We start from the raw sequence: 7,250 nt of genomic DNA, 5'->3' as shown, positions 1-7,250 counted from the left end.
CTGAAGTGCCACCGTACACAGCATAGCCATTGGTGATGCAGGACAGAAGGGTTTACATCAGCAAGGGCAGGGCACGGCTCATGATTGGGATATCCTATGATTTGCAGTCTGTAATGCAGTGTAGCCGAGTTTTATATACACCATCCTAGCAGCAGAAAACCTTGGGAAGGAAGTACATTTTATTAGAAATATAACCTTTTGCTTCTCAGATTATGCTCTTCGTATAGCCTAGGTCTATAGCCTATAGTATAGATTACGGATCATTTGATTGAGACCACACTAGGCACACTTTATATTGCACCCACAGCAGAGAATCAGGGATGAGGGGCAGCACCGGGCACACATCTCGATATAGTAAGCAACTCAATCTCAAACACTGAGCAATATGACATTTAATCGATTACAAATTACATGACACTCCCCTGGACTAAATCAGAAATGACTAAACCCCCCTGACTGAAATTGAAGAAGCATGACCCTCCCCTATTTTCCTCTGGGTAGCAATTGTGTAAATGTCGACCGCTCCGTAACTGGCCAATGGTGAGAAACAACATGTATTCAACAGTCAAAACACACTACAGTCAGAGACATCATAAAGATGAAAGACACATTCAGAATCAGTAATAAAAGGCCAGAAAATGTCATCTCTCATCTCCTTGCTAATGATTCAAGGAGTCGTTAGTCAGTGAAGTGGCACGGGGCCTAATTGCAATCACACAGAAGTTGTTATTTTTGGGGTACACTGACATGAACAATTCAGGAGGGGACCCAGCAACTTACTAATTATCAAAGAGACAGTTTCACAGGGAGACGGACCGGGACGAGGAGAGAGATGGAGTGAAAGAGGAAGAGAGAGAGACAGACCGGGATGAGGAGAGAGATGGAGTGAAAGAGGAAGAGAGAGAGAGACCGGGATGAGGAGAGAGATGGAGTGAAAGAGGAAGAGAGAGAGACAGACCGGGATGAGGAGAGAGATGGAGTGAAAGAGGAAGAGAGAGAGACAGACCGGGATGAGGAGAGAGATGGAGTGAAAGAGGAAGAGAGAGAGACAGACCGGGACGAGGAGAGAGATGGAGTGAAAGAGGAAGAGAGAGACAGACCGGGATGAGGAGAGAGATGGAGTGAAAGAGGAAGAGAGAGAGACAGACCGGGATGAGGAGAGAGATGGAGTGAAAGAGGAAGAGAGAGACAGACCGGGATGAGGAGAGAGATGGAGTGAAAGAGGAAGAGAGAGAGAGACAGACCGGACGAGGAGAGAGATGGAATGAAAGAGGAAGAGAGAGAGACAGACCGGGATGAGGAGAGAGATGGAGTGAAAGAGGATGAGCGAGAGAGACCGGGATGAGGAGAGAGATGGAGTGAAAGAGGAAGAGAGAGACAGACCGGGATGAGGAGAGAGATGGAGTGAAAGAGGAAGAGCAAGAGACAGACCGGGATGAGGAGAGAGATGGAGTGAAAGAGGAAGAGAGAGACAGACCGGGATGAGGAGAGAGATGGAGTGAAAGAGGAAGAGCAAGAGAGAGAGACAGACCGGGATGAGGAGAGAGATGGAGTGAAAGAGGAAGAGCAAGAGACCGGGATGAGACATGGAGTGAAAGAGGATGAGAGAGAGACAGACCGGGATGAGGAGGAGATGGAGCAAAGAGGAAGAGCGAGACAGACCGGGATGAGGAGAGAGATGGAGTGAAAGAGGAAGAGAGAGAGACAGACCGGGATGAGGAGAGAGATGGAGTGAAAGAGGAAGAGAGAGACAGACCGGGATGAGGAGAGAGATGGAGTGAAAGAGGAAGAGAGAGAGAGACAGACCGGGACGAGGAGAGAGATGGAGTGAAAGAGGAAGAGAGAGAGACAGACCGGGATGAGGAGAGAGATGGAGTGAAAGAGGAAGAGCAAGAGAGAGAGACAGACCGGGACGAGGAGAGAGATGGAGTGAAAGAGGAAGAGAGAGAGACAGACCGGGATGAGGAGAGAGATGGAGTGAAAGAGGAAGAGAGAGAGACAGACCGGGATGAGGAGAGAGATGGAGTGAAAGAGGAAGAGAGAGAGAGAGAGACCGGGATGAGGAGAGAGATGGAGTGAAAGAGGAAGAGAGAGAGAGACCGGGATGAGGAGAGAGATGGAGTGAAAGAGGAAGAGAGAGACAGACCGGGATGAGGAGAGAGATGGAATGAAAGAGGAAGAGAGAGAGAGGGACGAGGAGAGACAGAAATAGGAAGAGAGAGAGAGACGAGGAGAGAGATGGAGTGAAATAGGAAGAGAGAGAGAGACCGGGACGAGGAGAGAGATGGAGTGAAAGAGGAAGAGAGAGAGAGACAGAGAGAGAGACAGAGAGACAGGGACGAGGAGAGAGATGGAGTGAAAGAGGAAGAGAGAGAGATACAGGGACGAGGAGAGAGATGGAGTGAAAGAGAGAGTTAAAGAGGGAGAGAGAGAGAGAGAGTGAAAGAAAGAGAGAGTGAAAGAGGATGAGAGAGAGACAGACAGACAGACAGACAGACAGACAGACAGACAGACAGACAGACAGACAGACAGACAGACAGACAGACAGACAGACAGAGACGAGGAGAGAGATGGAGTGAAAGAGGAAGAGAGAGAGAGACAGACAGGGAAGATGAAAGAGATGGAGTGGAAGAGAGAGAGAGAGGAAAAGAGAGAGAGAGAGATAGAGAGAGATAGATGGGTCAGATGAGCTCCTGCATTTTTCAGCATGTTCTTAAGAAAATATAACATTTAGAGTTAGATACACCTGGATCTATACAGGATTATATACAGGATTCCACCTTTCACAACATAACCTTCACTCCAAATCAAAACTCAAAACCTACAACCTGATTTTGGACGGAATTACAGAATTACCTGGAAGGCTTTCAACTACCAAAGATTATTATTCCCAAACTATACAGCAAATGCTCTGACAAACAAACAGAAACCTGAAAACACCATCCAACCTGGAACTGAGTGAGTAATGTTTAATCTGAAGCTACTGTATATATTATATTCAAAAGCCAAGAAGAAAAATGCATTATAATGATACATTTTACTTTATAAGGACTGAATGCTAAATTAAGGCTACCAAGCTGCTAGGACAAAGAGATACCACTTCAATTAGCACTGACGTGTCAAGTGAGAGGTGTCAAAGTCCTTTAGCCCAACAATGGCAGGATAATCAAACAGGCTACCCCCAACCAAATGCAGAGGGCTTTGAAGCTGCCTCACGCTGTTCAGAGGTAATTAAACTACAGTAGCCTGTGTATGTAAAAAATGATAAGGCATGAAAAGGGTACAAAAGGAAGCTCCTTATGGAAAATCAAGAGAGACTTTTTGCTGACTGTTATAAAAATGGGAACATAAGCAACTTATTCTTCCACACAGACAATCCCCTGGCATGGCACAGTGCTATATTAATAAACTACTTCTCTGTTAAGATGGGGGTTGTTAGCGATGGGTGGAAACTCAGGATATTAGACAAGGAGGACCCTGAGTCAGCTAATATAAATCACTATAAGTCTGGAACAGTAATGGTACAGGGCAACCCCAAACAGTTTCAGCTGGACTTTCACCTAATCAAAGAATTAGCTCAGCAGGAGAAGCTCTCCCTTGAGAAAGACACCCCCACGCCGAGCGGGTCAGACCAGGCCTCTTCATTATATAACCCCACAGACGAGCAACCCCAAGCGGAAAGTCAACCTCCCAGCACAGAGTACTACTCCCTCATTGAAATGAAGGATAAATTCACCCAGCTGGAGGTAAGGCAGGTGAAGCTGGAACAGCAGGTGATTACACTCCAGCCAGTACAGCCCCAGACAACAGTCCAGCACAACAACTTAATTCGACCTGGAGAGCTGGAGGTGGAGAGAGACATATATGCACTCTGGACTGTAGTGAGACAACATAAACAGGAGAAAGAGCCGTAGCAGGGGAAGAACAGAGCACAAGAGGAGAGGATCAGACTGCTGGAGGAGAAGGTGAGGGAGATGGCGTGTGACAGAGAACAACCTACTAGAGAGGTGGCCACCCCCACAGAGAAGCCAGCAGAACAGCCCACCTCAGCTCCCAACAAAAGTCTCGACACCACAGCAGAACAATCCACCCCTGACCATAGCGTCGAAATCACAGCGGCAGAGATAAAGGAATAGAACCCCCAAGCCCAGGGGATCTCACCACCCTGTCAGCCACCCTGATAGCCCCCTGACCCCCCCACACACACACACCCACTGAGGACATACACAAGACACAGATTGTACTCCTTATGGACTCAATTGGGAAATATATACAAAAACTCTAGTGTCCAAACACCCAGCGTGCCCTAGACCTTCTGTCGGAGGACCAGCTAGGGTCACCCAACCACATAATAATACACACAGGCACAAACAACCTGAGTGCACAGCAGTAAAGGGTGGCCACAGCACTCAAGGGAGTGATTGAAAAAAAGCTTCTTCTACTTTCCCCAACACACAAGTGGTTATCTCCACCCTGATACCACAAAAAGACTTCCACCCTGCTACCATACAGTGGGTAAACGCAAGTATTACCCTACACATAGAGGACCCACGCCGAGAGGACCTACACCCAGACCACAACACCACCAGCCACATCCACACCCCCACCCCAACCTCAAGTCAACCATGCCCACGCCCCAATTAAGCCTCCTCAGATCAGACCTATGCCTCTCCTGCCCACTCCATGCCCCCCACTCCCGCAAAGAGGGCCTCAACATGGAAGTCACAGATACGCCCAGGCTGTGAGCGGGCTGACAGGCCCAACCCCCACTCTTACGCCCAAGCCAATGGAATGTACCTGATGCTCAGCAGGCTCTGCTCACACTTACTGGCCTGAGGCCAAACCACACGACCAACAACATTGGACACTTTATGGAACACAAAGCCTTCACTATCTTATCCTGGAATGTCTAAAGCCTGAGGTCATCTGCCTTTGGCTTAAAAAGCAGGAACCTGGACTTCAGGAACCTGAACAGGGAAAAACTGTCCTCCTGTGTGCTACCTATATCCCCCCACTAGAATCCCCATACTTTAATGAAGACAGCTCCTCCATCCTGGAGGGGAAACAAATCATTTCCAGGCCCAGGGATATGTACTAGTCTGTGGCGACCAAAATGTCAGAACCGGACAAGTACCTGACACCCACAGAGGGACAAACACCTGCCTGGGGATGACATCATTCCCTCCCCCATATGCCCCCCTATGCACAACTGTGACAACATAACCAACAAAACGGGTCACAACTCCTGCAGCTCTGTCGCACGCTGGGTATGTACATAGTCAATGGTAGGCTTCGAGGGGAATCCTATGGTAGGTACACCTATAGCTCGTCTCTTGGCAGTAGTACTGTAGACTACTTTATCACTGACCTCAACCCAGAGTCTCTCAAAGCGGTCACAGTCAGCCCACTGACACCCCTATCAGATCACGGCAAAATCACAGTCTACTTGAATAGAGCAATACTCAATCATGAGGCATCAAAGCCAAAGAAACTAATTAATATTAAGAAATGCTATAGGAAGAACAGGAAGTTGGCGCAGGTCTCCTACCTGGCTTCACCACACTTCCTGTGAGCCCCCCCAAGAACTTTTTGGGGCTGACTCTCGGGCTTCCATCCACGCCGCCGTGCTGCCTCCTCATACCAGCGCCTCTCCGCTTTCTCCGCCTCCAGTTCTTCTTTGGGGCGGCGATATTCTCCAGGCTGAGCCCAGGGTCCTTCTCCGTCCAATTTGTCCTCCCATGTCCATTCCTCTCGCTGCTCCTGCTGCCGTTCCTCCTGCTGCACCTTGGGGCGGCGACACTCCCCTGGCTTTGCCCAGGATCCTCTCCCGTCGAGGATTTCTTCCCAAGTCCAGAAATCCTTATTACGCTGCTCCTGCTGCTGCCCATTACCACGCCGCTTGGTCCTGTTGTGGTGGGTGATTCTGTAATGGTTTTCTTTAGGTGAAGTAGAGGCGGACCAAAATGCAGCGTGGTTGTTATTCATTGTACTTTAATAAAGAAACTGTACACGAATAAACTAACAAAACAACAAACGTGCGAAAACCTAAAACAGTCCTATCTGGTGCAAAACACAGAGACAGGAACAATCACCCAAAAACACACAGTGAAACCAAGGCTACCTAAATAAGGTTCCCAATCTGAGACAATGACTAACATCTGCCTCTGATTGAGAACCATATCAGGCCAGACATCCAACATAGAATGCCCACTCAGATCACACCCTGACCAACCAAAACATAGAAACATACAAAGCAAACTATGGTCAGGGTGTGACATACCTTGAATGACCTACTGGACGAAATACAAACCCTCCAACCCAAAAAGACCTGTGGTGTTGATCGTATTCTCAATTAAATGATCAAATATACAGAAAACAAATTCCAATTGGCTATACTTAAACTATTTAACTTCATCCTTAGCTCTGGCATCTTCCCCAATATTTGGAACCAAGGACTGAACACCCCAATCCACAAAAGTGGAGACAAACTTGACCACAATAACTACCGTGGGATATGAAAATCCTCTGCATTATCATTAACAGCAGACTCATACATTACCTCAGTGAAAACAACGTACTGAGCAAATGGTAAATTGGCATTTTACCAAATTATCATACGACAGACCACGTATTCACCCTGCACACCCTGATTGACACAAACAAACAAACCAAAACAAAGGCAAAGTCTTCCCATAATTTGTTGATTTCAAAAAAGCCTTCGACTCAATTTGGCATGAGGGTCTGCTATACAAATTGATGGAAAGTGGTGTTGGGAGAAAAACATACAAAATTATAAAACCCATGTACACAAACAACAAATGTGCGGTTAAAATTGGCAAAAAACACACACATTTCTCCCCACGGGGCCGTGGGGTGAGGCAGGGATGCAGCTTAAGCCCCACCCTCTTCAACATTTATATATCAAGGAATTGCGAAGGGCACTAGAACAGTCTGCAGCCCATGGTCTCACCCTACTAGAATCTGAAGTCAAATGTCTACTGTTTGCTGATGATCCGGTGCTTCTGTCCAAAAAAGTTCCAGTTGCCAGACCACAAATACAAGTTCCATCTAGACACCGTTGCCCTAGAGCATACAACAAACTATACATACCTTGGCCTAAACATCAGTGCCACAGGTAACTTCCACAAAACTGAACGATCTGAGAGACAAGGCAGGAAGGGCCTTCTAAGCCATCAAAAGGAACATAAAATTTGACATACCAATTAGGATCTGGCTAAAAATACTTGAAT

Source organism: Oncorhynchus keta, chromosome 34, assembly GCF_023373465.1.
Source record: "Oncorhynchus keta strain PuntledgeMale-10-30-2019 chromosome 34, Oket_V2, whole genome shotgun sequence".
Classification (NCBI taxonomy): domain Eukaryota; kingdom Metazoa; phylum Chordata; class Actinopteri; order Salmoniformes; family Salmonidae; genus Oncorhynchus; species Oncorhynchus keta.
The sequence above is the reverse complement of the archived record's forward strand: the minus strand, read 5'-3'. Positions refer to the sequence as shown.